This window comes from Lathyrus oleraceus, chromosome 7 (genome assembly GCF_024323335.1).
Source record: "Lathyrus oleraceus cultivar Zhongwan6 chromosome 7, CAAS_Psat_ZW6_1.0, whole genome shotgun sequence".
Classification (NCBI taxonomy): domain Eukaryota; kingdom Viridiplantae; phylum Streptophyta; class Magnoliopsida; order Fabales; family Fabaceae; genus Lathyrus; species Lathyrus oleraceus.
Genome location: NC_066585.1, coordinates 536,852,687 through 536,861,302, shown reverse-complemented (window position 1 = coordinate 536,861,302; position 8,616 = coordinate 536,852,687). Strand labels below are relative to the sequence as shown.

Genomic DNA, 8,616 nt, shown 5'->3' with positions numbered 1-8,616 from the left:
CATTACTATATATACTAAAGGGTTTTGTGAGAATGAGTTAGACTCGATTACATTTTTTAATATAATATTAGAATTTGATTTAAAATCTGATAGACCATTTATTATAGTTAAAAGTCTCATATTAAATAATATATAACATGAACACGTGTTTATAAATAAGACAATCTCACGATAAAACAGTCACAAATTATCATTTTTTTCATCATCACAAGGTTTCTTAATTCAAGGTTAGTTAAATACTACTTTCATCCCAAATTATAAGACGTTTTGATGTTTGATACAAATTAGTAAAAATAATTAATGTTGTATCAAAAAGAAAAATGATGTATAACTTTACAATATTGTCATTCATTTATTACAGATGAAAGCGAAATTTAAAGAATTGAAAGAATAAATAATAATAAATGATATAGAAGGTACTACTCCGTACCAATTTATAATAATAAAAAAATATTTTATACTTATTAAAAAAGTTTAAGTTTTTGTGTCTTTTTTGAAATATGTTTTCTCACAAAGATGTAAAAACAATTTTGATTGGTTGTTGTTGTTTATAGAAAAAATGGGAGAGAAATTAAATTAAATACAATTTGCAATTAGATTTGCTTTGAAAAAGATGATTTTTTTAAAATGAAATAAATTTGATGTTTTTTTACTTAAAATTTGTTACAAGAAAAATGAGTGTTTTTTTCCAGATAAATTGGTAATGTTGCATTGAAATAGGAAACTAACTTATAATTTTAGACAATTTGTTTTAGCAAAATAACTTATAATTTAGTACATGTGGAGTATGTCTTTCGTCAAAGCTAATTTTTTACTAACATTATCTAATAAAAATAATAGTCATATTAAAATATATGCAAAATTATATCAGGAGTCCTTTAAATTATTTTTGTGTAATAGATTGATTTTTTAATTATTTTTTTAACAACTTGCCTCTTTAAATTACTAAATATATGCATCGTTATCCTTTTTTAATCGAATGAATGTGTTAAATATGAATGGTATGAAAATGATGAAGTGTAACCAAAAATACAAAATCACATATTTTTAAATATTAAAAATGTGAGAAAAAATATGAAGAAACCACCCTAAAGAATCAAATATTACAAAAAAAAAATCATAAAAAACCAATATGTGACAAAAAAAAATATTAAGAACTTTAGTGTAATTTTGCCTAAAATATATGCATCGTTATGCTTTTTTAATCGAATGAATGTGTTAATTATGAATGGTATGAAAATGATGAAGTGTAATCAAAAATACAAAATCACATATTTTTAAATATTCAAAATGTGAGAAAAAATATGAAGAAACCACCCTAAAGAATCAAATATTACAAAAAAAAAATCATAAAAAACCAATATGTGACAACAAAAAATATTAAGAACTTTAGTGTAATTTTGCCTAAAATATATATACTCCTTTAAGTCATGATCTAAATTCTTGTTCTAAAACTCTATCGATTTTTTCAAAGTGCTAAAAATGATAACGTGAATGTTAAACTATAAAAGAAATTTAGTGATTAACACGTTGAGAAAATCTTTTTTAATGGAACAAACTTATTACAATAGGGTGACAATCTCATATGCTCAGGATTATCACCAAACCAAGTTTTGGAGCCACAATTCATTGCAAGCCTAGCTAGGATGAAAATCATATATATAGGATGAAAATCATTTTATAAAATAATTTGAAAGATGATTTTGTCATTCAATATAAACTCTTTGAATATTATATCTCTAATTAATACGGGATTTGGGATTTCCCCGATACACCTTCCGCGTCCAACACTTTTTTTGAATTTAGTGTGTGAATATTAATTGTGGGCGGCCCAAAATCCGATCTATAGACTCCGATATCAATTGAATGATTTAATTGATTAAATTGATATTCAATAGATACAAATTATAACATATTATTATTTTAAAAGAATAATTAAGAATGACGCCGGGCATATCTTATAGAATTTGAGAAACTTGTAGGATTCGAGAGACTTGTAGAATTTGAGAAACTATGGTCGATAAAAGTGAGTATGGGATGATTACTACCCTCATTATCATTTAAGGTTTTTAGAATATCTTAATCGTTTAATGTGACAACGTTTAAATATTTAAAATACTTATGACAGAGATCTCTCATTGGACTTAATTGAATGGTCTAACCATCATGATCCATTCAAACACAAAATTGAATCAAATAATTCAACAATAAAACAAACAAAAAAAATTAATCATGTCAATCCATATTTGATTTATTAAAGTGATCAAAGATAATCAATCTTAATTTTTCTTGTTGTAGTTAAAATGAAGGTTGAAGATGAAATAGTGATATTAGTGTTGATGTTTTGACATTAAAACAAACAAAAAATTTATTTATTTTTAAATGTAAAAATTAATTTAAATTTAAATAAAATAAAGAAAATTATTATTATTTTAACTGAACCTCCACAACCACTGAGCTCGCTTGTTCGAGTCTGAAAAAATAATATTATATAAGATTGAATTAGTTTGATTGTCTGATATAATTACAATGGTCGAAAATAATTTTAAAATCCTAAATAGATATGATTAACTAAGTGATTAAAAGAATAATTCAAAAAAATCAACACATCAAATTCAATTTATAAAAAAAAATATTTTAACAAATTAAAAACTTTTTTTTATAATAATCACTGTAATAACAAAATATTGATCAAAGTAACATATAATTATTCATAATAGAACGTGGCAGTGGGTCCCTCAGAAAATCCAAAACCAAAATCCAATACAATGTAGCCGTTGGGGACCAAAAATGTTAACCTCATTATTCTCATCATCGGTGCTCACGCATTGTCTCTTCTCCCCCAAACCAACCCGTTACTATATTCATCACTCATCAAATCAATAATTCAATATTCAACACGATATCAAATCAATAATTCAATATTCAACACCATCACAATTCACAACAATAAACTATATTTTCATCAAAAACAAAACAACCTAAAAACTAGCCGTTACTATAACAAAACCTGCAACCTTTGACCCATTCCCATGTTGTTTTTTTCTCTCTCTCTCCCTAAAACCATAAACCCCACTTCGTCTTTCCTCATTCATTCATCAAAGTTTTCATCTTTCTCCTTTTCACCTCTCTTCTTCACTCTTCATTCTAGTGAAAGCTTGTTTCTTTCTTTGTACTTTTCATAGCCATTGTTGTTCTCACTTCACCTTTCATGGAGAACAATGCTAAAGATTTGATTTTTAGTAGAAAAAATCAAAAGGGTGGTTTTAGTTTTACATTTTTAGCTTTTCTACTTTTTCTATCTTCCACTATAAAACCTATTCTGGGAGATTTATGGGATGGTGTTGTTGTAACACAATCTGATTTTCAATCTCTACAAGCTATCAAAACTGAACTTATTGATTCCAAAGGTGTTCTAAAAACATGGAATGACAGTGGTTTAGGTGCTTGTTCAGGTAACTGGGTTGGAATCAAGTGCTTAAAAGGTGAAGTTATTGCAATTCAGCTTCCTTGGAAAAGCTTATCCGGAAGAATCTCTGAGAAAATTGGCCAACTTCAATCTCTTAGAAAACTTAGTCTTCATGATAATCATCTTGCTGGTTCAATTCCTTTTTCTCTTGCTTTTCTTCCTAATCTAAGAGGTGTTTATCTCTTTAACAACAAGCTTTCAGGTTCTATTCCTCCTTCTATTGCTAATTGTCCAATGCTTCAGGCTTTTGATGTTAGTCATAATTCACTTGTTGGTAGAATCCCTTTTGGTTTGACAAATTCCACTAGGATTTTTAGGGTTAATTTGAGTTATAATAAACTTTCTGGTCCTATTCCTAGTGAAGTAGGTACATTTTCAAGGCTTAGGGTTCTTGATTTCTCAAACAATGAAATCAATGGTAGTTTACCTTTGAGTTTCTCTAATTTATCTTCTCTTGTTACATTGAATCTTGAAAACAATAAACTTGATGGTGAAATTCCTGATTCTTTTGGGAAAATAAGAAATCTTAGTTCATTCAATGTTTCTCACAACAATCTATCTGGTCATGTTCCTTTGATTCTTTCCAAAAGATTCAATGCTAGTTCATTTGAAGGAAACTTTGGTCTATGTGGTTACATAAGTTCGAAACCATGTAGTTCTTCACCACCACCACCACGGCCGCGGCATAATCTTCCATCTCAATCACCGGAAGAATCTCCCTCGGAGAAACATCACAGGAAATTGAGTACTAAGGACATAATCCTCATAGTAGCAGGTGTTCTTTTGTTGATTTTGCTATTACTGTGTTGCTGTTTGCTTTGTTGTTTGGTCAGGAAAAGAGCTTCTTCGAGTAGAAAGAGTGGTAAAGCTGCTAAAGCTGCTGCTTCTGCTAGGAGTCTGGAGAAAGGTGGTGGTGGAGAGGTTGCAGCAGGAGGTGAAGCTGGTGGGAAGCTGGTTCACTTTGATGGGCCGTTTGTGTTCACTGCTGATGATCTTTTGTGTGCAACGGCGGAGATAATGGGGAAAAGTGCTTATGGAACGGCTTATAAGGCGACATTGGAAGATGGTAATCAAGTTGCGGTGAAGAGGTTGAGGGAGAAGACTACTAAAGGACATAAGGAGTTTGAAGGTGAAGTTGCTTTGCTTGGAAAAATTAGGCATCCGAATTTGTTGGCTCTTAGAGCTTACTATCTTGGACCTAAAGGAGAGAAGCTTCTTGTGTTTGATTACATGAGTAGAGGAAGCCTAGCATCATTCCTTCATGGTAAGCACTATTCGAGTTTTCGTGTTGACACAATCATACATTGTTTATAGTATGGACTAGTGACCAAGATTAAAAGGTTCATGTTCCGACTTTACCAAAGTTCGAATATGGACTGTGCGATCTTGATTCGTAGTCCAAATTGTGCGATTTTTTAGCATCGTTCCATCATGGTAAGCATTAAGTAGTTCTTATATTTGAGTTTTCTCATTTACACAATCACACATTATTGATGATGGCATGGACTAGTGGATCAAGATTAGAAGGTTCGTGTTCCGACTTTACCAAAGTTGGAATATGAACTATTTGATCTTGTTTCAGTGGTCTAGATTGTGCGGTTTACCCACCCGAAGAAACGCACAATCTTATAAGATACTATTTGAGTTTTCTCATTGACACAATCACAAGTTGTTGACGGTATGGACTAGTGGATCAATATTAGAAGGTTCTTGTTCCAACTTTACCAAAGTTGGAATATGAACTATCTGATCTTGATTCAATAGTCTAGATTATGATCTTATAAGATAGTATTGTGTCAATCTTGATAAATGGTTCAAGTCGTGTAATTGCGTGATTTTCTTACAGCAGAGAATCCGAAACTTAGAATGCATTGTGAATCTTATTAGTTAATACATATTTTATCGCTTACTTATATGGCAATGCTTCTGATATTGATATTTCCAAACATAAACTTGCAGCTCGCGGGCCGGAAATCATCGTCGAATGGCCAACAAGGATGAAAATAGCAATCGGAATCACCAACGGTCTATCTTGCCTTCACAACCAAGAAAACATAGTACATGGAAATCTCACCTCAAGCAACATACTATTAGACGAGCAAACAAATCCTCACATAACCGATTTCGGTCTTTCAAGACTAATGACAACTTCAGCCAACACAAACATCATTGCCACAGCAGGAAGCCTCGGATACAACGCACCCGAGCTTTCAAAGACGAAGAAACCTACCACGAAAACCGATGTTTACAGCCTCGGCGTTATCCTTTTGGAGCTTTTAACCGGAAAACCGCCGGGGGAACCAACCAATGGCATGGATTTACCTCAATGGGTTGCTTCCATAGTTAAAGAAGAATGGACTAATGAAGTTTTTGATTTGGAACTCATGAGGGATGCACCTACCATAGGAGATGAACTTCTTAATACATTGAAGTTGGCTTTACATTGTGTTGATCCTTCACCTTCTGCTAGACCTGAAGTTAAGCAAGTTTTGCAGCAGTTAGAAGAGATTAAGCCAGAATTGGTTGAAGTTGAAGTTGATGATGATGGAACTAAGGTTCAAACAAATGAATAAAAGGAAGGAAAAAAAGGATTATATTATTGTATACATATATATTTGATTCTTTATTTTATTTGTTTATTGAGTTTATATATGTATATAGGGTGTGAGGATTTTGTTTCAAACATCAAGTATTCTTTTACAACTAGATGAATAATGAATGTAATTCAATTGCTATTTATACTAAGATGCTATTGTTTTCATTTGCTTTAGATTTGAACATTTTCTTGCTTTGATCTTTTACTTTTTATTTTAATCTTAAAATTAAATGTTTAATTATATATATATATATATATATATATATATATATATATATATATATATATATATATATATATATATATATATATATATATATATATATATATATATATAAAAGTCTTTTTAACAATTCTTTTTAAAGGTGTAAAATGTAATAACTTGCATAAACATATCATATTCGTATTTTTCGTTTTGCTCTTCGTTTGTTCTTTTTTAAATCTAAATTTTTAAATTTAAAAATCTAAGAACAACAGTTTTTAATTTTTTTTAGCAATTACTTCATTTGGACAAAATAAAGATTTGTTCGAATTCACAAACCCAAAATAAAAGAGTAATGTATTTCCAATGAAACATGAAGACCAAATAAAGATTTACTTGATGCACGAACTAACCATAATTAGTTATTGCTTACTCAAACTTGTTAAAGTTAATTATAATTCTTGTTGAGTATTGTTAGGATTTTTTTTGTTAGCAATTAAACTTTTATTAAGCTATTTTTAACTGGTTTGTATATAAGCATATACTTGTTATCAGTTGTAATCCAATTTTTCAATACAATATAAATAATGAGAAAGATTCATTCTTCAATGAGGTATTAGATTGCGTTTTTCGATTCAACAACACTGTCTTAACCATTTAACTAATCTTTGTTATCTTCAAGTTTCAACTCAAAGTTTCACCGGCGGATTCATCTCCAACATAAATCAAAGCTTCTCTATAACTCTCATCAAAATTTAGTATACATTTAAATTGCATCATCAATGAAAAATTCGGAAGTTCAAACTTCTTTTCACCAAAGATCTAGCTCAATCACAATGAGTGTCTTCCATCTTCTCCGCATTGAATTCCAACCATTCATTTGGATTAAAGCTATCAATCAATTGCATGAAAACAACTATTTTCTACGGAATCAATAGATGAAAAGGGGGTAATTCTCATGCATAAATTCATCGTAAACCCCCAAATTTCTTTAAAGTTCAAAACATACCAATATTGTCAAGAAGGTAACATCTTTGATGAATACGAGTCATGGATCGTTCAAGATCGATCATTATTCATCTGACTTCTATCTATAATCTATGAATACATTATGCCCAAGGTTCTATCATGTGAACATTCCTATGAAGTTTGTGATAAAATCTACAAATACTTCTGTCATACGGTGAACTGGACTTTTTTGTGTTTTTACTCGCAATGTCGCGGTTAGCAAGAGTCGCCACCGACTTTTCTTTTATCCCATAAGGAAAGGTGGAAAAGAACAAGAAAGACCTTAATTTAGATTCTTAGGTTCGGGAGGTACGTTATACAAAGGGAAGGTATTAGCACCCTTTGTATCCATGGTTATCCATGGGCTCTTAATTGCTCAATCATTTATGTTTTGCTAGTTTGAAAAAGGTGGTTGAGAAATGTGTAGGAAATGTCTTGAAAAGGAGAATTTAACTTTGTAATGATTCTTGCATGAATGTATACAAAGTGGTTATCTCATTAAGATTTGAAAGTTATTTAGAAAAATATAACTTAGCAATGATCCTGGTACGGATGTATGCTAAGTGGTGATTTTCCAAAAAAAGGATGTTTGAAATGTGTAAGGTGGGAAAAATATTTTAGGGTATGAATGAGCAATTAAGGGTTATACCTGTCCGAGGTCTTTACTGTCATTTTCTATCCTTGTGAGGGTAAAACTGTCCTTACTATTGAGAAGTAAGTAGTTTTATCCTTGGGATGTAAAAGGGTCATCGTAGGGTCATCGATTGGTCATTGAAGGCAACAGTTATGAGGATACCTTAGCATTCGAAGGGACTATCATCATTTAACCGTAGGCTACACCGGGGGGTCATCGAGGGACAAAGTTGTATTTCCGAAGGCAACATCTGAGGGGCTATGATGATTTAACCGAAGGGTCTTTGCTAAGTGTATCCCCACGTTCGCGGGACATGACCGTATTACGTAATCGTGGGGTAACAAAGAGAGGTCCGATATCATTTATTTAAAGTCCATATTTTAACGTTCATTAGGTAATTATGATGAATCTCCACATTAAAATCAACACATTAAAATCAATACATTAAAAATTAATACATTAAAATTAATTAGGCAATCAATATGAATCTTCACATTAAAGTGAAGTAATTTAGAATCCATCTCCACGAAGGTCTCCCACACGTAAAGTGGAGTACCTAGCCGGCCACTTCATTGAGGATATGGAAGCCTTTACACCATTTAACACACGGGTTAGAGCATTGAGATAAAATATGATTTGACAATTGCACCATAAAATAGACATAACAGTTATGAGCTCAGGCCAGATGATGCAAAAATCGCAATTAG

The 8,616-nt window shown here is 31.0% G+C and overlaps 1 pseudogene; it reads left to right on the top strand.

Moving 5' to 3' along the window:
• The first annotated feature begins 2,843 nt into the window (after positions 1–2,843).
• On the top strand, positions 2,844–4,733 carry LOC127107745 (probable leucine-rich repeat receptor-like protein kinase IMK3; annotated as a pseudogene).
• Positions 4,734–8,616: the final 3,883 nt, after the last annotated feature.